The sequence below is a fragment of the Podarcis raffonei genome, chromosome 9, assembly GCF_027172205.1.
Source record: "Podarcis raffonei isolate rPodRaf1 chromosome 9, rPodRaf1.pri, whole genome shotgun sequence".
Lineage (NCBI taxonomy): Eukaryota > Metazoa > Chordata > Lepidosauria > Squamata > Lacertidae > Podarcis > Podarcis raffonei.
The window spans coordinates 22,777,684-22,802,838 of record NC_070610.1 but is presented as its reverse complement, the minus strand read 5'-3'; the positions used below and the strand labels follow the sequence as shown (position 1 = coordinate 22,802,838).

General features: G+C 42.3%; 1 long non-coding RNA gene across 1 annotated transcript; it reads right to left on the bottom strand.

Annotated features, from left to right (window-relative positions):
- Window positions 1–15,696: 15,696 nt before the first annotated feature.
- Window positions 15,697–24,979, bottom strand: LOC128421068 (uncharacterized). The gene is made up of 2 exons (XR_008332218.1): window positions 24,650–24,979; window positions 15,697–16,065 (listed from the first exon to the last, which is right to left on the bottom strand). It is a non-coding gene; the product is annotated as an uncharacterized LOC128421068 (long non-coding RNA).
- Between the last annotated feature and the right edge of the window lie 176 nt (window positions 24,980–25,155).

Below are 25,155 nucleotides of genomic sequence, written 5' to 3'. Positions count from 1 at the left end.
AATTGTCAGATGGATGCAGCAGGCTTCGCCTTACGCTCTTAGGACTGGAGGAGGTGGAGGCAGCACAGCACATATGATGGACACCAAATGTTCATTGCATAATGTAATTGAAAGGAAAGGCCGACTAGAGGGGGCTTGTAGAAAAACCAGACCAGGCTTGAGCTCCATCTTTGCAGAGAAAGAGACCTCCTAATTGAGATAAATATCAAGCTCCAAGGACCAGCCAATTCTTTCCCATATAAGGCTCTTTCCAGAAAGTAAATCTATTTTGTAAATGAATAGCTACAGGAAACCAGCTTTCCACTGATACCTTAAAGGCAGCTGCTTGAAGCATGTAAAGATCATTGGCAACCCCCCCCCCCATAATATATATATATATTTTTCCAGAGGACGCCGTGGCCGTCTCTTCCATATGTACACAAACATCCGCCTTAACCCAGAGCATAATTGTGGATAATTCAATGTTCAGATTCGATAATGGATGCTCAAATAAATATGAGAATTCCAAGCAAATTTCTGCAAATGAAAAAAGATTTCCTCTGACATAATGGCCTGGTGCAAGGCTGTCTATAATGAGCCGTAATTTGCCTGGAAGAGCATTTTGAAAGGGGTTGATCCGTGCGCTGGAAGAGCGGTGAACTGCTTCGAGACGAGAAGCAATGAGCCAGCCTGCCTCGTCTCCAAGGAAATTACGCCACCAGCCAGCCAAATTTCTGACAACTTCCATAAATTATTTCGGATTTTCATATTTCAAATTTCATCTGCATTCATCATGTGCGTTTGACTGGGGAAAAAACGTCTAGGCTGAGGCTTTGCTAGTATTCAGTGCGGCAATCCCAAGAGTCTGCCCTGGGACGAGATAATTGAATTTAGTTTTGATTAGATTATTCTTCCTGCAGTCTACTGCCAATCTGAAGTATTGTGCCTTCTCTTCTACTTAACCTTCCTGCCCTACGCCTGTTCCAGCTTGCATGCAGCTCTCTGTATTGTAGAATATATTTGAACAATCAAACTTAGGAGTTATTATTTTGCTTTCCATTGTCCATCCTTATAAAGGCACACATCTCTCACTGTGTTCCCTCTTCCCAGAAATCAGATTACTTCTTTCCCTCCTTTTCCTGGTCTTTTATTTTTTTTAAAAAAAAGTTTATAATATTGTTTACCATTTTCAGTGGAAAATGCCCAGTAATTTGGGATAAGGGAGAGGGGGATTTAAAATAATTGCTTGAATCTCTCAGTGATGCAATATGCCCTAAATAAGAATCATCTTATAAAAATCTATAATAATCACTGAGCTATACACAGGGAGACAAGAGCAGATAAAGAACGAAGAAATCCGTCTGCTATAAGCAAATAATTATTGATAGCCAAAGGGATTAATCAACAACCCCTTTACCAAATGATCAGTGCTACTGCTAATAAAAACTTTGGGAATGACCTATCAAAAGTAAGGCATTAGAAATCCATATTCTGGATTTCTCAGCAGAAATCATCACCAAGATTAGCCTTACTCAAAAGCTGTCACAGTAGCAAAATATTATTGATAACTCTTTTATCCTGAATTTTATTTAAATCACATTCAAATATATGTCAAGGCAATTAATAGTATTGAGAAATAAAAATCACATCCACAGATGTTTAGGATTCTGATTATTCCTTGATTCCTTCAAAGAATTCAATTGTATTTCTACATGTTTATGAAGCAGAATGTCCACAGCTCGTGTTATAGTCTAGATTCTTAGAAACCCATATAAATTAAACAAAACTAATGTTTTATTTTAAGTAACATCTATCACTTCCCTGTTATTGGTTTATTTCTTTTAAAAAATATAGGACTATTTGATGCTGTTGTGTCTGAGCTGAGGAGTTTAGGTTCTTTATTGTTCTCCATTTTGATGAAAAACAATTGAATTGGGGGCTCTTATATTGAGTTTTGTTCAGTAAATATCCTGAAATCATATTTTTGTTAGAAACTATCAATAAATCTAGTCTAAGAAAAGTAATAAGATACAAATATGAGCAGGACCTTTGCAAAGGAAATATCAGAAAGAGAGCAAACCCATAAAATATATTAGGGAATGGGATTTCTCCCTTGTGAAGGAAGGAAGGAAGGAAGGAAAAGGGGGAAATATCTGAATTATGTGGCATTTTTAACACTGTGCTTGAAACCAGAGGAGAGTTCAAGGCAGTAATTATACAGAATGTGCCTATTTGCTTTGTCAGTAGGAATGTGTTGCTTTTTCAAAGGCTCGTTACTGACGAGTTTCTTTCATTAACAGAATTTACAGAAACAAAGCATTTCAGCGCACAATGTCTTTTGCTGAGATCACCACCAGTTCAAATATTACATAGAAATGTAACTGTGGACCCTTAACACATTTATATTTCAAGTGTATAGGCTAATGTGAAGCTTAAAAATTCATGGTGAGTTGTTTACTGAACCCAATCCTGGCAGCCTGTCTCAGTTTGTGGTTACATTTGCCTGTTGAATTCTCTGGGCAATTAAACAAAGCTAAATTGAGCAAGTTTTGCAAGACGAGGTTTCAAGTGACAGCTCTGTTAGATAATGAGAAATACAGCATTTCGACAACATCTTCTTGCTTATTTCAATCGTAAGTTTCTAACACACAAATACCATATTTTCTGCCTTAATGTTGTTCTGCATATTCACAACGCGCCCTTTATCATAATCTAAGCTATCCCATTTTTGCCCTATCAAGAACTGCTTCTCTCAAAGAGTGGTCATAAAAAGTGTTTGTTTTTCCATGTAGATGGTCAGTGTAAGGTGTGTGTGCAAGGGGCTAACTTTTAAGAATGCTGAGACTGATTCAAAACCATCTGGAACCAATGGAAAGTAATAGCCTGGTTTAAGTGCTTGCTGGCATATCTTAAGCCCATAATTTTGCCAGTGGTTTCTTTCCCCCACTTTCATGTAAGCTAAAAAGATACTATTTCATTGTGACAGATGCAAATCATTTACTGGACACACTTGTGGCCCACTGAAAGATTCCAGGTAATTTTGGAACCCTGCATACACTTAATTAGAACGAAATTAACTGCAGAGACCTAAACGGCGACAAATAATGTATTTGCAGGCTAATACACGCTTAATTCAAGCACAACACAGGCTTAATTCCAATTATTAGTGGGGGAGCCCGGAGTACATTATTATTTAAAGGCACACCATGCTAAACAGTGTATACAACATGAAAGCATAATGTGGTTAAGTGTAGTTAATTAAAATGAGTATTCATAATCATGTTCTATGAAATGCAGTAGGAAACTGTAAAATAGACTTCGGTGTGTGTGTGTGTGTGTTTTCTCATTGTCACCAAGAGACACAAAATCCTGGCTTGAACCCTTACTAGCTCTAGAGGGCAAATCATACATATCAAGTCCTGAGCCTCCTTCAATTTTCTCACCCTTGAAATCGATGGCACAGTGTGAGCCAGCGAGGCCACAATCTGAGACCTGGTTGAAACATGAATCTGGGTGTATAAAACGGACACAGACACATACTTAGGCAGGGTTCCACAAAGATGGCAACTGACTTGGGTGAGTTTGCATGTAGTGCAGACACATTGCCTCAGGATTTTGCACGTGTCAAGTGGAACTATGCATAGCTAAGGATTTATTTATATTTTTTTACACACCTGGGATTCCATTTAAATTGGACCTTGAATTTTCAGCACCAAAAGTGCTGATTATGATTATACATGTGAGGGAGGAGAAGGCCATCTGGATTTCCTGCCTCGGGCAACATGATGCGCAGGGCCCACCCTGCAACAGGGCTCACGCCCAGTATGTTTTCAAGGCTGAAATTTAAATAACATTGCAAGTTTCAAAACCAAGCTTTTGAATTTTCTCTTATACCACTTCGACAATCGTGACTCCCCTCCCGTAATATTGAGAGCTGTAATTTGCTGATAATTGTTATGATGCCGCTCCCAAAACCACAATTCTCAACATCCTTGACAAACTACAGGTACTGGGATTTTTTATTTATTTATTGGAGGGGGGAAAGCCATGGATATAGAGTGGTACCTCGGGTTACAGATGCTTCAGGTTAGAGACGACGCTTCAGGTTACAGACTCCAGTAACCCAGAAATAGTACCTCGGGTTAAGAACTTTGCTTCAGGATGAGAACCGAAATCGTGCTCTGGCGGCGCGGTGGCAGCGGAAGGCCCCATTAGCTAAAGTGGTGCTTCAGGTTAAGAACAGTTTCAGGTTAAGAACGGACCTCTGGAACGAATTAAGTACTTAACCCGAGGCACCACTGTAATGCAACATAATCAGTGCTTTCCCCCCATAAAAAAAATGTTTAGGGGTACTCTCATTTTGACTCAAGGAAACCACCATTTTATAGTTCAAATCAGGAAAAATAAATACAGTAAATGGACAAAAGTACAAAGATTCACAAAATGGTCAGGGGTATGCGTACCCCTGCGTACCCCCAGAAAAAAAGCACTGGGTATAATATTTAAATGTATGGTGTGGTTTACTAGGTCAATCTCTGCTATGCAGCAGTGCCACCCATATGGTGGCCAAAGCTGGAATTGCAGCCACTGGGACCACACAACTTTGCTCTCTACAACCCCAGCTTCAAAATGTGACCCTTAGTCTGCATACCCTCCAAGTGTCCCAATTTTCCAGGGATGTCCCTGATTTAAAGAAGCTGTCCTGCTTTCTGATTTGATCCTGGAATGTCTTGCTTTTTCTTAAAAAGGTAAAGGGACCCCTGACCCTTAGGTCCAGTCATGGAGGACTCTGGGGTTGCGGCGCTCATCTCGCTTTATTGGCTGAGAGAGCCGGCGTACAGCTTCTGGGTCATGTGGCCAGCATGACTAAGCCACTTCTGGCAAACCAGAGCAGCACACAGAAACGCCGTTTACCTTCCCGCCAGAGTGGTACCTATTTATCTACTTGCACTTTGACGTGCTTTCCAACTGCTAGGTTGGCAGGAGCAGGGACCGAGCAACGGGAGCTCACCCCGTTGCGGGGATTTGAGCTACTGACCTTCTAATCAGCAAGCCCTAGGCTCTGCGGTTTAGACCACAGCGCTACCCGCGTCCCTTCCGCTTTTCCTTAGGATGTCCCTATTTTCATTGGAGAAATGTTGGAGGGTATGGAGTTATCTAACCCCTGAGCCATCTGAAGACATTCCTGTATAGGGAAGGTTTTAAAAAAAATTCTAAATGTTTTATTATGTTTTTATATGTGTTGGAAGCTGCCCAGAGTGGCAGCTTGAAAATAGGGACGTCCTAAGGAAAAGTGGGATCAAATCAGAAACCTGCGGCTGTCCATGGAAAATAGGGACACTTGAAGGGTGTGTTGTTGTGCAAGAGAATGCATAAGCAGGTTGCTGGTAGCTTTGCTGCACAATAGATTGTGAAATCTGCTGCACGACAAGTTTTTTTTATGTGCAACAGTTGCATGGGGACCCTCGGTTTCACAACATTAAAATTAGTCCACCTGCGAGAATGAGAGCCCTTGCTCTGGCAGACAGGGAACAACCCGTTAAGCTATCAAAGTCTTCTTCACTCAAAGAACTCTGGGGATTTTAAGTCCTTGAAGCGGGATAACAAAACTCGCCCTTCCTTCGTGTTATTACAAAATTGCCACAATCTGTTGGGGGCAATGATGCCAATGAAATTAGTTTTTAAAAATGGGTCTTCGTTGCATGTATGTCTGTGTGTATATATATAAAGAGGGGGGAGGAAATGGCTGAAAATATTCTGAAGAGGAGGTAACTTCAAGCTCTCTATAAATTGAATATTTTAATATAGGGATAGCAATACAAATATTACACGTAAATACAAAAGTGTCCTGATTCAACGCATTGGCCATTTTGTTCCGGGTTCCAACATATCCCCCAGGGACCTGATTCCACCTAGCTATAGAATCCAAGAATCAATGTGTTTATTCCTTCAACAGCGTGCCCCAGGTCACATGCAAATAATTATTGCTGTTGGTCAAAATCATGTGAGTATCGGAAGCAATGACTTACCCAGACCATAGGTGTGCAGTACAATAAGCTTGCAAGCATTACGCTGACTATGCCAGATAATCAAAGCAAGCCTAACGGTGTCCTTTTATATGTCTAAAGAAGTGTCAATAAGTTTGACACCCGGTATGTCAGTTTAAGGGCTGCAATAACAGAAAAATAAGATCAACTCTGCATTAAGTCAGAATCCAAGTACGAATCCGGTTAACCTATTATTCCTTATCAACCTCCCCCCACAGCAAATACTATATAGAGATGATCGCAAGATGCTGGCACGACTAGGCTGATCCACTTCCTGAGGAAGGTTATTGTGTTCTCATTATGCAGCAGCACATCTGGCCTGGCCAACTGGGACCCTAAGAATCCCTAATATATTAATAAGACTTACACCTCCTCAAATTGCATTTCGTTTGATTAACTCTCACACAGCTGGTCTGAGACGCATTTTTTTAAAAGCCAATTTTATAAGCTGATGGCACACCAAGTTAATCCCCATCATCTTGGGAAGTGGATGGGCTGACACCGATTGCAACCCCGCAGCGCCATTTCTGGAGCACTTAAGCCAATGGCCTTTCTCCAGAGTAAATGGTCCCAGGTTCTGAATCTCAGCCTTGACTGGAACGCGTCTCAAATATCGATCTTTTGGGTCGGTGGCTAATTGATAAGATGAGAGGTAGCACTAGGGTTCAAGTTGGCTGAAGTGGTTTCACAATCTCTTGTGGTTATTCTGTGGTGAAAGGCACTCTGCACATGTTCAGAGGCACTGCTTTCCTTATTATCATCTCATATGTCTCTGGCATGGAATGCAATCTGAGATCTGAACCCTGATTAGTCCTGACACGAATTTAAGTCCTGTTTCTGACACGCTTTGAGAACAGAATGCAACCGAAATATCTACCACGAGTGCCACTTTTTCTTTTAAAATTTGTATAATGCAACCATTTACCGAGCACACACACTGCATTGCATTGCACGATCAGGGCAAAAGCCAGCCAAAGTAAAGCACTTTTAATTCACATGCTGAGATCCTCCACTGAAATAAATGAGACTTAAAATTGTTTCACCTCCCCGGAGCATTGGGAAGTTCTGAGCTATCTTCACAGAGTCAATTTCCTTTGGAGCCATAAGAGCACAAGAGACTTATGATGTCTGAACTAATCAGTTTATTTGCAAGTTGAATGCTGCGGGGAGCAGATGGAAGTGCCCAGGCAATGCAAAATTTGCAACAGCAACAGCAGCTTGGAAACAAATTTCCCCCCATAAAGTCTCTTAGCAACTTTGGGAGCAAAAAAACTAATTTTAAATTGCTGCTGCTGCTCATCATCCTTCATTTTTATTTTCATTCGATGCTATTTTGCATCCAGACTTTGTTAAAGAAACTCAGACCACAACCCAGCGGGTGGGTATGGCTTGACCCATATTAAAGATTCCTGAAATAGTCCATTTTTTCTTTATACCAATCTGCTCACCTCTGGAATGATCTCCCTCCAATCTGCAGCTTATCAAGCAATTTCATCAGTCAGTGAAATTGCAACTCTTTGTCCAGACTTTTGGACAATGTGAAGTTTATTGGGTGCTTGAATTTCTGTTGCTTGCTGGTGGTTTCATTTGCAATTGAATGCTGTGTTTTGTTTAATTTTGGATTTGGATTGTGTATATTTCCACCTCTAGCACTGTCAGGTGAAGGATGGATTAATCATCATCATCATCATTTAAAAAACAACAACAAACAAGCAAATAAATAATGCCCAGCTTTATGCAGAGGCCCAAAGTGGCTTACAAAAAATGAAGCATATGAGATCAGAACCTCCCAAAACCACTTTCAAATGCAGAATAATCCAAGTTCCTACACTAAGACTTTGCTCTGCCATAACCCAAATCCATAACCCAGTACTGTTGTTGCTAGTACTTACATCATTAGCTGTGCTCATGTGAGCTCATGGTTTTTGAGAGAGTCACTGGTGTATGGTAACTGCACCAGTTCTATAACACACAAACCAGCTCTCCAAGAACTGGACAGAGCTAGGTCTGTTTAGCTAGCATGTTGACTCACAAAGGCAGGTCCATAACTGTCTATTAACAGATCAGCAGACCACGGACCCTCCAAGTGTCCCCATTTTTGAGTGACAGTCCCGGATTTACAGAAACCATCCCGGTTTTTAATTTGATCCCAGAATGTCCCGCTGTCCCTTAGGTCTTAGGACATCTCTATTTTCATCAGAGAAATGTTGGAGGGTATGGAGTTATGCAACCCTTGAGCCAAGGAGGTAAGTAACTATACAACCTTTAGAAGACATCTGAAGGCAGACCTGTATGGGGAAGTTTTTTCAATGCTTAATGTTTTATTATGTTTTTATCTCTGTTGGAAGCTGCCCAGAGTGGCTGGCACAGGCCAGTCTGATGGGCAAGGTGTAAATAATAAAATGATGATGGAATAGGACATCCCTATTTTCATTGGAGAAATGTTGGAGAGTATAAGACCATTCTGTGATGATCTTAGTTATCATCGTCATCATCATACTAATTAACTTAGGCTGCAATCCTGTAGTCACCGGAGAGTAAGTCTCACTGAATTCAGTGGCACTTGCTGCTGAGTAGAGATGTATAGGATTGTGCTGGTAAACATTTTAATAATCTCTAGATAATTACTTTAGCCGCAATTGATTTCAGAACAGTCCTACCCAGAACTTCTGGCTTTGACATAATGCATCCGCTGACACTGATCACCTTGGTCGATGTTGCCTCTGTACCTCTAGTGGACTTTTGGAATAGCTCAGCTTTAAAAAAGGAACAAAACAACACAGCCTTAGATGCTTTGTTCCTGCAGCTGAATGGTGGTATCCAAATAACATTGTTTGCTCGAGAAGAAACACAATCTATACATCCCCTGCTAGTGAAAAATGCAGAAACCTCTTTGTCCAGCGACAAACAAGACCCGTGGAGATCAATTCTTCCTTGCCAGCCATTAGGTGTCAGTGCAGTAAATGGGAATTATAGACAAATGGTTTTAAAAAGAGAAACCATTACTAAAGAAAAGGAGGGGGAAGCATCTCTCTCTATATAAAGAGAGTGATGGTTGTTGTAGAGCCTTCTAATGGGGCCTGGCCCACAATGCATTGCCAAATGTTTGGCTCTACAAACACAACGGTATTTGCTTTGCCTCAACAAAGCCCAAACTCTGTGGAGTGGTTTGAGAAAACCCAAGGGTTTCCAGATACTCCCAGAAATTCTTTGTACATTTTTAGGAAGGATACAAAAAACTTAGGGACAAAAGGCACAAGGTGACTCCTCTGAACAAAAGAACTTCCTCTTTCCTTTGCCAAAAGCAAAGTAGCATCGGCAGTGAACAGGAATGCATATATAATGTTCACAATTAAAGATGAGGTTTCATTTTACGCCCATGACAAAAGTTCTGAATATATCTTGGTGTTTAGGAGGTTTTGTATCAAATCTGCGCATTTGTAGAACCTAAAAGGAAATGTCATCGATTGAAGGGTGTCTTCGATTCTAAGGGACTTTCCAGAACATCATTTTTTGAAAACGGAAAAATCAAAAACTGTCACCACCCAGTCTTCTCTCAACTAGGGATTTCAATGAAACTTGCTCCCACATAAGTGTGTATAATTGTACCTATGCACACTTGTCACTGCTGTGGAAACCTGGCCTGTACTGTGATTTTTAGCCAACTGCGCTTCGCAAGAACACGTATCTCACACCACAAGTGTGGCAACAATGGATGGGCTTGGCAGGAGATGATATTTTCCTAGCCCAGACCCTGCCTATGAAATTTTGACACCTGAGGCAAACCACAAAATGGCACCTGCCTCCCTGCTAGGGAAGAAGAGGTTAGTGAAGATATACATAAGGGACAAGCCGGGAAGAAAGAGCTCACAACAGGATCTGCTGCCCCTGTTGATCCTGAGGCGATCACCTCACCATGCCTCATGGGTGGGCCGGCCCTGTTCCAGCAAGGCAACTTCACCCTTTGAGCGCTGAAACAGTGCAATAGTTCTGCAACACAGAAGTACTATACAGTATTTGACAAAAGGGTTTATTCATTTAGAGTACTTCCAGAATATGGGACCTTCGCAAACCACAGTGCCACACACACAAGACTCTTCTGGCGGGTTGCTCTCCAATCAGCAGCAGGTGCCCAGAGTAATACATGGATTTTCAGGTTCGCCTGGAAGTATTTTGAGACTGATTGTACTTTACTGCATTAAATAGCAAGGCCAATGAGAAAATGCAGCGCTGCCACTTTAACTGGATTTATACTGCTTTCCAGAAGCCTCTAAGCAAACCAACTGACGTGCAGTGCTGCAGGAGTGTAAAATTATTCCAAGTTGAAAGCAATATAAAATATAAAATTATTGTTTTTTAATAACTACCAATATTTTTGCTTATTTCTTTATTAATACAAAGTGCACGTAATATACAAAGTGCCAAGATGAACCACAATACACACAAAATATAAATAACACAGGCATATTTAATTACAGTGTTGAACAAGATATGTGAACGTTAATATCAATATTATCATTTGTTTCTGAAAAATCAATAAAAGGATAGTGTTCTAGAGCAAATTTTTCATTGTGCCACCTTCTATCTCAAAATCTTAGTATCACAATTAAATCTTTTGCACAGTAAAGATGTTGCCTTTTGAGTCTTTACAGGTCAGGATTGGTCCATATTTTATTATTTTATTTTTATTTTTGCTAAAACTGCTTTAGTAGCTGTTAAGGAATTAGAAGTCATTGGACACTGGTTCAGAAATTAACAAATGGGGATGTTCAAATAGCAGGGCTAGCTGTACTATTAGACACAGCAACATGGCACCTCAGCAGATGATTTTGGGTGTTACAAAATATAGGTGTGAGAAACCTTTGGGCCTCCAATTTTTACTGAACTACAGCTCCCTTCAGTGGTCATTGGCCATGTTTGCTGGGGCTGATGGGAGTTATAGTTCAGCAACCTCTGGAGGGCCAACAGTTCCTCACATCTGTGATCTGTTCATGAAATATAATCTAAGTGCAATGTTATTATTGTGTTTCTACAGCCAAGGAGGGGGAGAGGTGCTTGTGGGATTTTCTGCCAGGTGCCAAAATAATATGTCCAGTCCTAAGTAGTGTGGACTTTGACTTCTGATGAGAGGCATCATTTACTGCTCCACCTCAGGCAGCAAAAAAACTGGTCCAACCCTGTCAAGTAGCACAGCTTGGGATAGAAAATCTGAGAAGCAACAACAAAAGACCCCCAAAAAGGAAGGAGGCAAAATGCCACCACTACCACCAAACTGTCAGCATGAGCCCAGTAGGATTTTGGATTTGGTCATTTCTCCATCGTAGGTATCTTCTGTCATTAGTTTCATCTAGCTGAAAACTATCAAACATGTTTAATACTTTATTATCAGCAAAGATCATTGTTTTCTTTCCCCTCCTTCAAAAGGAAGATCTTCTCTGCTTTCAGGCAAACAATGGAAAATGCATTTAATGAATTTAAAAGGGAAGCGGGTGGCCTAGGGCTTGCTGATCAGAAGGTCGGCGGTTCGAATCCCCGTGACGGGGTGAGCTCCCGTTGCTCGGTCCCTGCTCCTGCCAACCTAGCAGTTCGAAAGCACGTCAAAGTGCAAGTAGATAAATAGGTACCGCTCCGGCGGGAAGGTAAACAGTTTTTCCGTGCGCTGCTCTGGTTTGCCAGAAGCAGCTTAGTCATGCTGGCCACATGGCCCGCGAGATGAGCGCCGCAACCCCAGAGTCGTCCATGACTGGATCTAATGGTCAGGGGTCCCTTTACCTTTACACAGGCATTAGGGACTCAGGTCGTGCCTAGGGCTTGCTGATCAGAAGGTCGGCGGTTTGAGTCCCCACGACGGGGTGAGCTCCCGTTGCTCAGTCCCTGCTCCTGCTAACCTAGCAGTTCGAAAGCATGAAGTGCAAGTAGATAAATAGGTACCGCTCCGGCAGGAAGGTAAACAGTGTTTCCGTGCACTGCTCTGGTTTCGCCAGAAGCAGCTTAGTCATGACCCAGAAGCTGTATGCCGGCTCCCTCGGCCAATAAAGCGAGATGAGCGCCGCAACCCCAGAGTCGTCTGCGATTGGAGCTAACGGTCAGGAGTCCCTTTACCTTTACACAGGCATTAAAATCAAGCTTACATGTTTGCTTCCTCTCCCCCCCTTTTTTATTTTGTATTTTGCATTCTGTAATGGTTCTTCTTCTTCTTTTGTGATTGCTTGCATTTGGGGCAATGAAGACAAACAGATTAGACCTTGAGCAGCACATGGGCCAGTCAGATAGATGGCATCTGGGAGGACTTGAAGCTCCCTCCACATTCTATAGGGAAAAACAGAGCCAGGTGCACTTCTGCAGAAATCAAATTAGCTGCAAGATGCCACATCCAATTGTAGTAAATTGATGTGAGAGTTTGTGATGTCTATAGCAGATCTTACAACAAAGGTCAACGTGCAGAGAGATAGACAACAGGCTGCTATATAGCAACTTGTAATGGAGCCTAACAATAGCAGAGAGCCTGGAAAATGCAGACGGGCTTCTCAGAACGGCAAGAGCATCCTGTTTTAAGGATGTTGCTTAGCTGCACCGGCCATCCTGCTCTCTACATTCCCCCCAAAAGCAAAATCTGAAATTACGTTTCCTTGGAATATTTACACTTGAAACGATCTCTCATCAGCTTGAAAAAGAGGCAGCACTTAATGTAAGCACAGGCAACCAGGGAGAGTTGTGAGAGATGCTGTTATTTGGAAGCAAACATTATTATTTACTTCATGAATGTCATGTGGAAGGGGAGAACCACACACACACATTGACATATTGAATTTACCTATCATGATAGCTGCTCCACTGTCTTTCGTCTGACGCTAACAAGTTTGCCTCATGTTTTATGACACGTAACTAGCTTTCATTTTACGTTATCAAATTAACTTCGGAGACAACCAGAGCAATCCGAATGTTTTCTTAAATAATACGGAGGCAGCATACATCACATTCGTAAACCCTGTAGGCCAAAATGTTTGGGTTCTATTAAGACAGGGACAGGGTGTCTGGGGTCCTCTGTTGTTGGACTACAACTCCCATAATCCCTGACCATTTGTCCTCTTGGCTAGGACTGATGGGAGATGCAGTCCAACAATATCTGGAGGGCCAAAGGTGAGTGAGAGGCAACACGCTAGAGAGATGTGTGAAATTAAGCGGATAACATGCTTCTCTCTCCCGAATGTAAAAAGGTGAAATGCTTCTGAGAGATGATATATAATGAGTTGAAAAAAATGTTGAAATATACATTTATAAAGAAACCAGAAGCATTTCTCTTGGGTATTGTTGGAAACGATATAAATAGAAAGGAATGTAAGCTTTTTCTATATGCAGTAACAGCAGCAAGAATACAATTGGCCCAAAAATGGAAGCAAGAAGGATTACCAACGATGGAAGAATGGAAGATGAAATTAATGGACTATGCGGAACTTGACAAACTAATGGGAAGGATCCAAAACCGGTGGGACCAGAAGTTTACCGAGGACTGGAGTAAATTTACGGATTATTTGAAAAGTATTTGTGACGACCAGACGACGTTTGTAGGTTTGCAAGAAGTTCTGTGAGGAATAATATTAGAAATATTGCAAAAATGGAGGAGACGTGATATGTTAAGAATGTAAAGGCAATATTAAGTTAGGAAATGTGTATGAAGTGATTAAGACGGAGGATTATCAGAGGTGCTGATGGAAGTCCAATAAGAATGTATTTGTGATAAATTGTGTGGTATGTTTTATAATTTTGTATGTTAAAAACCAATAAAAATTGGTCCAGCGCCGAGGGCCTTCTGGCGGTTCCCTCATTGCGAGAAGCAAAGTTACAGGGAACCAGGCAGAGGGCCTTCTCGGTAGTGGCGCCCGCCCTGTGGAACGCCCTCCCATCAGATGTCAAAGCGATAAATAACTACCTGACATTCAGAAAACATCTTAAGGCAGCCCTGTTCAGGGAAGTTTTTAATCTGTGATATTTTATTGTATTTTTGGTTTCTATGGAAGCCGCCCAGAGTGGCTGGGGAAACCCAGCCAGATGGGCGGGGTACAAATAATAAATTATTGTTGTTGTTGTTGTTGTTGTTGTTGTTGTTGTTGTTGTTGTTGTTATTATTATACTCAGGTTCTGCCTACAGATTTCCCATGGGCATCTGCTTAGCCCCTGAGATAACAGGATGTTGGCTTATGTGGGCCTTTGCCCTGAACAAGCAGAGCTTTTCTAATGTTCTTATCCCCTTTCCCATGCAATGAGACTTCATTAAAACCAGAAGTAGCAAAACCTGAAGCCACACACTTGACCACTGCCAAAAAGATATGTCCATTCAATTCTAAACCCAATATAATTCATATTTGTTCTGAATATTATATCTCACCTTTCAGGAGAAAGTTCTCCAGGGATGGCTTACCAAATCAACCCCTTTCCTACATGATGGTAAACCAAGTTTTAAAATTGTAGTCCGCCTTGGGCAGAAAGACAATATATAAATAAATAGTTTTAAAACTTGTAAGTTATAAATCCATTGAACCAACATAAAATCGTTCCAGATCAGAAAATATTTTACTTACATTTCAATGCAGGCAGCAGATACAATGCAGGTAAGGAGACTTCTCAAGTGCAAAATACAAAAGTTGGCTTCAAAATAGGGTATGTGTGACTGGAAGCCCCAGACACATGTCTGCTTAGCTTGGAAGTATGGTGCAGGAGGAAGTATAAAAGATTATCTGTTGTTACATAATTCCTGCCTAGAAGAGGCGGGAAAATGACCACACAGAGGGTCCTCTCTAGGAAGTTTAAGAACTTTCTGTGTACTAGCCCTAGGCTTTTCTAGCAAACCATGCATTTGTGATTTGGCTGCAAACCCTATACTGTGAGTATGATCAGCTTCCTTTTGGGAGTGTGGCCAACTGTGCAGCGCCAGGTGTGTGTGTGTGTGTGTGTGTGTGTGTGTGTGTGTTTTTAAATGCATGTTGCAAATTATATTGTTTTCTAAACCAACAGGCTTTTGATTCAATGTATTACATTTTCCAATGACTCTCAATATCATGGAATAGGCTCTTAAGCTTTAAACATTTTCTTCAGCTGTGATCAACTTGCCCTGTAAAGCTACAAGACATCTAGCAATTTCTTCTCTTCAGCTATTTCTCCCCAATTTATTGACAATGATATGAGAGTTGTGCACTTCCAAGCAATTTAAAAATAACTCATCGAGCATGATCCTATTTGCTTAGTTTCAATGCAAGGATGATGGGAGCAAGGATTATTCCCCCCCCCCCCGTTGTAGTAAATTATTTATGGGAAAGTTGTTTTCCTTTTAACAAGTAAATCTTCCTGGACCAAATTGCATTAGGCCTCTTGAATTTCATAACGGGGTTATCCATGGATGCGTGCAGTGCTTCAAGGTAAGGTTCAAGTGTAATTGAGCTCATGCATTTGCACACTAAGAATCAAGATGAAGGGGAAAGCAATTCAACACATAAAGAAAAATGATTGCTCTGCCTTGTCAAAGTCACACTTGGTAAAATAAGAATATGTAGATGTAAGCTTGTGGTTAGCCAATAGGGTCCTTTTTGAGGAGGGGTGATGGTTGGTGAGCCACAATTCCATGGCACGCTATTGGCCAGTGTTGGGGCTTCAGTTACTTTCCCCTTACAACAACAACAACAACAACACTTTATTACGGTCGTAGACCAGCATAACCCCCTTTCAGATATAACCTTTTCCTTCTGCATTAGTTTCTGGGGAACCAGATAGCTCAGTTGGTAGAGCACGAGATTATTAATCTCAGGTTCGTGAGTTTGAGCCCTGAGTCGAGCAAAACGATTCCTTCATCGCAGCAGGGTTGGACTGGATGACCCTGGTGTCCCCCTCCAACTCTACAATTATATGGTTCTATGAAAACAAAGAACCCTTTATAGGTGCCAATGTTGGCTCTTTGTCCACCAGTTGCTGATTGTCTGGTCAAGGGCAGTGTCGCCTGCATTCTGTTCTGCATTCTGCACATGGCCAGCGCTCTGTGAAACGTTGGCTGATATAATATAAAAGGACTTATATTTATTTCAAGCATGATATATCATGCACATAGTTGGAGACACAAGAGCGATGCTGCTCTTTAAACAGCAAAACGATAGCACTTTCCACTGAAGCACAGCCTATCAGAGTACACAGCGCTTTACAAAATACAGTGGTACCTCTGGTTATGTACTTAATTCGTTCTGGAGGTCTGTTCTTAACCTGAAACTGTTCTTAACCTGAAGCACCACTTTAGTTAATGGGGCCTCCCGCTGCCGCTGCACCGTTGGAGCACGATTTCTGTTCTCATCCTGAAACAAAGTTCTTAACCCGGGGTACTATTTCTGGGTTAGCAGAGTCTGTAACCTGAAGCGTATTTAACCCGAGGTACCACTGTAATATTTGCAAAAATGACAGCACCATGTCCCAGGGAGTTTACAATCTAAAATCCAAAGTGTATAGAAGACAATAAAGGGTGAAGAGAAAGGGTGATGGGGACATACAGCCCACAGACCTTTTGTGGCACTTGAGCGCTTACTAAAGAATCAAATTTTGTTTTAAGGGGATGTCCAGAGTAAATAGTCATAAGCATATACAGTGGTACCTCGGGTTAAGAACTTAATTCGTTCCGGAGGTCTGTTCTTAACCTTGAAACTGTTCTTAACCTGAAGCACCACTTTAGCTAATGGGACCTCCTGCTGCCGTTGCGCTGCCGGAGCACGATTTCTGTTCTCATCCTGAAGCAAAGTTCTTAACCCGGGGTACTATTTCTGGGTTAGTGGAGTCTGTAACCTGAAGCGTCTGTAACCTGAAGCGTATGTAACCCGAGGTACCACTGTATATTTGTTTTGCAAGCTTTATCGATCTGATGTATTTTAATGATGATGGCCCTACATATATTTGCTGTTTTTATTGGTTTGTTGGATTTTAGCTGTTCATTAACTGCAGCTCTATTTGCACATTGCGTTGGAAAGCTCTTTGGTCAAGCGGTTTGTCAATCTTCTAAATAAATAACAACAAAGCAAACTTAAAAACCAAGCACAACTTGTCTCTAAAAGGTGACTATCTGGGGCTCCACACATGACAGCAAAACAATGAAGGGGACCCTGGAAAATAACACTCGTAGAGAATTGATATTGCCAATTTCCCCCCGCCCCTCAGTTGCTTCTTTCTGTTCTCCTCTCATTTTTCCCTTGTGTTGGGCGGAGTGGGCTGTGTTTAATAACATAATTTGCATCAGCGAGTCCCCAATGACCAAGCTACTGAGGGCTGGGAGGAGATTAGCATGGTAATCTCATTCCAGAGGATAAAATTAGCAAAGATATTTCCCTGAATGGAGAACTGCCATTGGCGAGCTGCCGTGCTTAGAATCAATTACTAAATTACTTTGAGCTCTAAGTCGACATTAACAGAAAAAAATTGCCATCGACCAAAGGGAAATAAGATCAAAAATATGTGATCATTAAATCTCTCGCTACTATTCGCAAATGTGGCACACAAGAACTGCACCAGAAATAAGGCACAATTTAATTTTTAACAGTAGCCCCTGTCATCGTTTCAGCCAGCACTCTCCATGTCTTGGAAGTATGTCTTGGGTACTTTTTCATCTTCAGATGAATAAACGTGAGAATAGAAAGGGAGGGAGGCAGAATTCCTAAACATTCTCCAACATTTATACTGGCACTAGCTCCTGATGTCGCTGTGCTAATTTCCATGTAACGCTGTTCACTTAATTTTTATTTTCATACAAAATGTTTTTTGGGGTGGATAATCTAGCTCAGGGATGTGGGTGGCGCTGTGGGTTAAACCACAGAGCCTAGGACTTGCCGATCAGAAGGTCGGCGGTTTGAATCCCCGCGACGGGGTGAGCTCCCGTTGCTCGGTCCCTGCTCCTGCCAACCTAGCAGTTCGAAAGCACGTCAAAGTGCAAGTAGATAAATAGGTACCGCTCCGGCGGGAAGGTAAACGGCGTTTCCGTGCGCTGCTCTGGTTCGCCAGAAGCGGCTTAGTCATGCTGGCCACAAGACCTGGAAGCTGTATGCCGGCTCCCTCGGCCAATAAAGCGAGATGAGCGCCACAACCCAATAGTTGCCTTTGACTGGACTTAAATGTCCAGGGGTCCTTTACCTTTTACCTTACCTACCACGACTGGACCTAATGATCAGGGGTCCCTTTACCTTTACCTAATCTAGCTCAAGGCAGTGCAGCCCTACCACATTTTTTCTATCATTGCGATAATCCTGTTTGGTAGCTGTGGCATTGGCTCCTTGACTAATGCCAACTTTTCTAGGCAATATAAGACGGGGCCAAATCTCTTGGACAAAACCAAATTTCCAGATCCATGTCCACTGAGGTCTAGGCCTGGAAAATGCTTTGATTGCCCTGTATGGTGACCTTTGCCTGGACGGAGCCAGCAGGGGCGTCCCTTGTCAATCCTCCTTGATCTCTCAACGGCTTTCAATGCCCTCCATCATGATATTTTTCTGCAGCAGCTGCCTGAGTTGGTAGTGAGCAGCACTCCTTTGTGGTGGTTCCAGTCCCACTTAGGTGACCATCTTCAGAGAGTAGCGCTGGGGAATTTTGTTCGGCCCCATGGAATGCGGGATGCCACAGGGTTTGATTTTTATCTCCCATGCAATTCAAAGTGTTGGTGCTGACCTTTAAAGCCCTAAACGGCCTCGGTCCAGTATACCTGAAGGGGTGTCTCCACTCCATCATTCAACCCAGACACTGAGGTCCAGCTCCGAGGGCCTTCTGTCGGTTCCCTCCCTGCGAGAAGTGAGGTTACAGCGAACCAGGCAGAGGGCCTTCTCGGTGGTGGCACCCGCCCTGTGGAATGCCCACTTATCAGATGTCAAGGATATAAGCAACTATCTGATCTTAGAAGACATCTGAAGGCAGCCCTGTTTAGGGAAGTTTTTAATGTTCGATGTTTTATTGTGTTTTTAATATTCTGCTGGGAGCTGCCCAGAGTGGCCGGGGAAACTCAGCCAGAAGGGCAGGGGTATAAATAATAATAATAATAATAATAATAATAATAATAATAATAATTATTATTATTATTATTATTATTATTATTAACTACATGAAAGAGTAGGGTCATCCATAGCTTTGGACTGCATTGTCATCAATATGCTGACAACACAAGTTCTATTTCTTGTTTACATCTGCAAGGAGACCTGTGGATAAAGGGCAGTATCTAAATTTAATATAAATTTATATATTTATATATTTATATATTTATTTATATAGAAAGAAAAGAAAGAAAGAAAGAAAGAAAGAAAGAAAGAAAGAAAGAAAGAAAGAAAGAAAGAAAGAAAGAGTGACCGTGGATAGACTGGATGACAGCCAAGACACTGAAGTTTAATCCAGGGACGCAGGGGTACGCATACTCCTAAACATTTTGCGAATCTTTGTACTTTTGTCCATTTACTGTATTTCTTTTTCCCATTGAACTACAAAATGGTGGTTTTTCTTGAGTCAAAATGAGACTAACCCTAAACATTTTTAAAAGGAAAAAAGCACCATTTAGGGGTATGCAAACCCCTGGCTATATCATTCTCTCATCCGCATGTAAATTTTTTAGGTTGTTTCTCCTTGTTCTTTATGTTTTTCACTTTCACTTTCCGGGGGGAGGGGGGATAAGCAGCCAGTAATAAATATAATTATCATCTTAGGGCAGTGGCATACTTTGGGCTTTCAAATTTCAGCAGCGCCCCGTGCGATGTTAAAATCCAGAGCCCTCCCACCTCTCAGGTTCCCTTCTACAGCAGTCCCCTGTGGGGTGGGGCATAGGGCGACGGCACCGGTCATGCTACCCTAAAACTGCCTCTGCTTAGGGTCACCAGTTTGCTAGCACCAGCTATGTTACCAATGGCTAGCATGCTCTTGCTCATTGGGATGCAGGTGGCACTGCGGTCTAAACCACTGAGCCTCTTGGGCTTGTCGATCAGAAGGTTGGCAGTTCGAATCCCCGCAACAGAGTGAGCTCCCGTTGCTCTGTCCCAGCTCCTGCCAATCTAGCAGTTTGAAAGCACGTCAGTGCAAGTAGATAAATAGGTACTGCTGCAGCAGGAAGGTAAACAGTGTTTCCATGCACTCTGGCACTCATCACAGTCCTCCGTGCGCCAGTGGTGCTTTAGTCATGCTGGCCACATGACCTGGAAAGCTGTCTGTGGACAAACGCCAGCTCCCTCAGCCTGAAAGTGAGATGAGCGCTGCAACCCCACAGTCGCCTTTGACTGGACTTAACCGTCCAGGGGTCCTTCACCTTTACCTTTTACCTTTTATAAAGGTAAAGCTAAAGGTACCCCTGCCTGTTAGGTCCAGTTGTGGAGGACTCTGGGGTTGCTCGCTCATCTTGCTCTATAGGCCAAGGGAGCCAGCGTTTGTCCACAGACAGCTTCCGGGTCATGTGGCCAGCATGACTAAGCCGCTTCTGGCGAACCAGAGCAGCGCACGGAAACACCGTTTACCTTCCTGCCAGAGCGGTACCTATTTATCTACTTGCACTTTGTCGTGCTTTCAAACTGCTAGGTGGGCAGGAGCAGGGACCGAGCAACGGGAGCTCACCCCGTCACGGGGATTCGAACCGCCAACCTTCTGATCGACAAGCCCTAGGCTCTGTGGTTTAGACCACAGCACCACCCACATCCCTGTTTACCTTTCATACTCTTGCTCAATTCCTATGCATCCCTGCAAGGTCTGCTCAGGAAAACTCACTGACCCCTGCCTTTCTCTCTTACACACACAAAGCAGGTTTTTCTTTTGCCGATAATATTGCCATAGTTAAAATAATTAAAATAAATAAATAGCAAATACGCTGCTGCTTTCCTGCAATTAATCTCACATGTCTCTCAGAGTGGACCTTTGGAACACGCTGTATTTCAAGACATCTTTATATGTTCTCCCCTCCCTGACCTCCGAACATGAAATTGGGACTTGAGTGTCTGGACTTGAGCCCATAGAAGGGTCTTGAACTTGTGACCTGATGGATGTTAGGGCAGCCATTCCGTCTGTGTGCCACCATCCCGCTCTGCCCAAAGGGTCCGATTGCTGAGGGACCATCCATACCTACCAAGATAGCTTCTTAACCTTGATAGGCCAGAGAAGGTCAGGCGATACTCTGTGACATCCCTAAAAAGTTTCTGGATTGGATTTGCTACCTGATCTAAACAATGAGGAGACTTGTTCTTGCTTGTCATTTTCCCTTGCACCTTCTCAACAGTTGCTTTGCACCATTCTCAATCAAATAGCACAACCAGGTCTAGCATGTTATCACAAAGGTCCAAGCAGAGAACTTTAAACTCTGCCAATGTTTCAAATCAGAAGAGCGCTAAGCAGTCTATATTATCCTCATAATATACACCATCAGCTGTCAGATATAAGGAGGTCTTGAATTCAACCCTGCTGGGGGAAGCAGGGTCAACATCATTAACTATAGATTCTGTCCAGGGGTTTCCATATAGAGCCCTTGGGCAATGTGTCTGCCAGATAGATCTCTATAGATATGCATTGCTATAGGACCAGGAGGGGGCCCTCACACACTCATTAGTGATAGACAACAAGCTTTTGTTTCTTGGAAGGTTTACTGGAATTAACCGATTAGTGTCAACTTGACACAATATCTTTTGTCTCCGATGCTGTAGATCATTTTTGATGGTTTTATTGATGGAGTGCTGTCTAATGTAAATCGTACGGGGAGCTGGATTTAGATGAAGGAGGCCACATTTCTTACCGGAGAAGAAATTGAAAAAACCATTTATAAACATATCCTTAAAAATGGCACGTTTTGTTGTCCTGCGGAGCGAGCCGCAATAAGAAGCCGGAGCGATCTTTCCTCCTCTTAAGGCAACGGCCACCCTGACATTCATGGGGTCAAGATTGCAGCCAATGATAGTAACAGGAGCAATTAAGGGGTTTTAACATTGAAAAGCAGACAGTGTGTTCATAAATTGGACCCAGAAGCAGAGAGTCTTTCCATGGCAATTAGAAGCTAAACTAAGGAGAAGACAAGTTTGACAGATGTCCTTCACTAATATATTATCCTGTTGGATGAATGGGGTGGGTCGGCTACAAAGCATTCTTATCTCCCCCCCCCCCCCACAGCCTCTAATACATTAAAAAGTGACTAATTTAGAAATAATATGGCATTTGCTCCAGTGTGATCAATATAGAAGACCACACAGTAATTTGGGTTTCATACGGATTACGGGTATAATCCAGCCAAAATTAAGCATTTTCACTCCATTGGGGAAAAGTTAAGAGCGCACTTAGATTTCTCCCAAGCCATTGGTAGGCTTTAAAAGTTCTTAACTTTGGTTAAATTGTACCTTGTTATTATTTTTTTCATTTCATATTATTTATGATGGTTTGGTTTGGTTTTGATAATGTGCTTCTTTTCTAATCTGTGGTACAACCCATTGACAAAGACTGAATATTTAAAAGCACATTTTTGTGTGTGGAGATTTACGCTATTACATTCCAGGAAATTCAATTAAAAGTTGCAATAAACAAATTCTTCATCGTCACACATTTCATTATACAATTTCTATGAGAACAGAAATTGTATAGCATGTGTAATAGCGCAGAATCTATTCTCAGCAGCTCCTAACAGTTGGATTTTATATATTGACATGATATCATAAATAGGACCGTCAACCTGGTCCCATGAGAGCAACTCACAAGTAGAAGCAGACTTCCATGTATGCAGTGTTTTGTTCTGGATTAGGTCATGCACTGGTACATCACCCAAGATCTGGCACTGCCAACCTGGTGCCCGTGGGCACAAATGCACCCATAATGATTTCCTCTGATTCCTGTGAGACCCCTTTCTGCCTTTTTCCCCTTCCTTTTTGAAGTGGGAAGGGATCAATCGTAGCTTTAAAAGGTACACAGAGCAGAGACAGGCAGTGAGAAGAGCATTGCTTTCCCCCATTTGCTTTCAACTTTATGAACTTTTCCAAGCTGGGATCTGGAGCAGAACAGTCGAACAGGAGGAAGATAAAGCTCTCTGTAAAAATGTTGTTAAAAACAGATATGAAAAGTATGTTTGTGAGTAACAGCAGCAGCAGTAACCAGACCAGATGCATTGAACAAGGGAGAGAAAGTCTGAATGGATCTGGGGCAGGCAGGATGGTGGAGGAGGGAAGAAACTAGGCAGTGGAGTGGGTCTATATTTGTATATTTGTCCATTCCCCGCCCCCCAAGGAAAACGAGCAAGGTCCCAACTAAAGAAGAATGGCAACTTAAGCTGATGGAATATGCGCAGCTTGCGGACCTAACATATAGAATAAGAGAACAAGAAGAACATACGTTTAGAGAAGATTGGAAAATGTTTATTGAATATATGGGGGGAGATTGTGTACACTTGAAAACGTTGGCAGCATTAAGATAAATTCAACAGTGCAAACAAGTTTTGTTGGATGCAATAATGGAATACTTAATGGTTTAGTTTATGTAAAATATGCAGGGGTTTATGATATGCAAAATGAACCGTGGAAAGAGAAGAAGGGAAGTCACTGATATTTTAAGGATATTTAAATGAGTATTCTAAATTGTAAAACAGAAAATTTAATAAAACTTATATTATGTATGTGAATGTGCGTGTGTGTGTGTGTACATTTGTGCTTGTTCCTCTCTGAGATTGGGCCTGCATTTTCTCTCTGTGCTGGGCTGTGTTTTATTCTCTCTCACACACAGTTGGCTGTGCATGTTCTAAGCAGACTAGATGGGTTTATAGTAAAGGTAAAGGGACCCCTGACCATTGGGTCCAGTCGTGGCCGACTCTGGGGTTGCGGCGCTCATCTCGTTTTATTGGCCGAGGGAGCCGGCGTACAGTTTCCGGGTCATGTGGCCAGCATGACTAAGCCGCTTCTGGCTTAATGGAACACTGAAACCAGAGCAGCGCACGGAAACGCCGTTTACCTTCCTGCTGGAGCGGTACCTATTTATCTACTTGCACTCTGACGTGCTTTCGAACTGCTAGGCTGGCAGGAGCAGGGACCGAGCAATGGGAGCTCACCCCGTTGAGGGGATTCAAACCGCCAACCTTCTGATCGGCAAGTCCTAGGCTTTGTGGTTTAACCCACAGCGCCACCCGCATCCCTAGATGGGATTATAAGGAACATCTAATGTTCAAGAGAAACATTATCTTGAATTGACCATTCACATATTAAGGGCTCATAGCACAGAATTTATAGAGAGACGTTGCCAGTTATCTAGTAAGCATAGCCCCTGATGTTCAAATGATATTCAGCCAATGAAAACCTCTCCTGAACTCACCCCCAACCATGTGGGGTTGCAGCCCATGTTCTCATGATGGGGAAGTGCCATTCATATAGGACACCCGCTTGTGAGTCAATCACTAACAGACACAAATTAGTGGATCCTTCCTTTGAGTCTAGCCTAGAGCAATCTTGCGAGAACTGTCACATGTGTGAACTGGCCATCTGCTTACATATTTGAAAAAAATATTTGCCTTTATGCCACGACTACAGACCCATAACTTAATGATAATAATGTAGCCACAACTCTTTTCTCCTGCTCAAAATATTCAATATTTCTTCACAGCCCCCATCATTTTATAAATACATACATACCACAGATTTTCTTGATGCTTCTGCTATAGATCTTTGTATTAGTTCTCTCTCCAGCCTGTTTCAGCAGCACTTTTCAATCCACTACCGGGAAATTCAATTAACGTGCTATTTACATTTCTGTTAGCCGGAGAAATGCCTGTAAACAAAGATCGAAAAATTTGTAGAGATGGTTAAAAACGTCTTAGGCAAAAATAGGCTTGTGGAGAGCCTTTCAGCGCCTCTGTAGACATCTGCAGAATTCAACACATTTCTGTTGAGCCCTAGCTTTATTTGAACAACCCACCTGCCAGATTTAAATGCATGCAAGAGACGCTATTTCTAGACCACGTTGCTCCAAGAAGGACTTGGAAAATCAATTGGTGCAATATAATCAATGATATCGAGGGGGGGCGGGGTGTGGGATTCCAGTACTTTATCTTTCCACAGGAAATAATCCCATTTCATAAGCTCATTAATAGACATGAATGGATGCAACATTTCTCCAATGAAAATACGGATCCCCTATT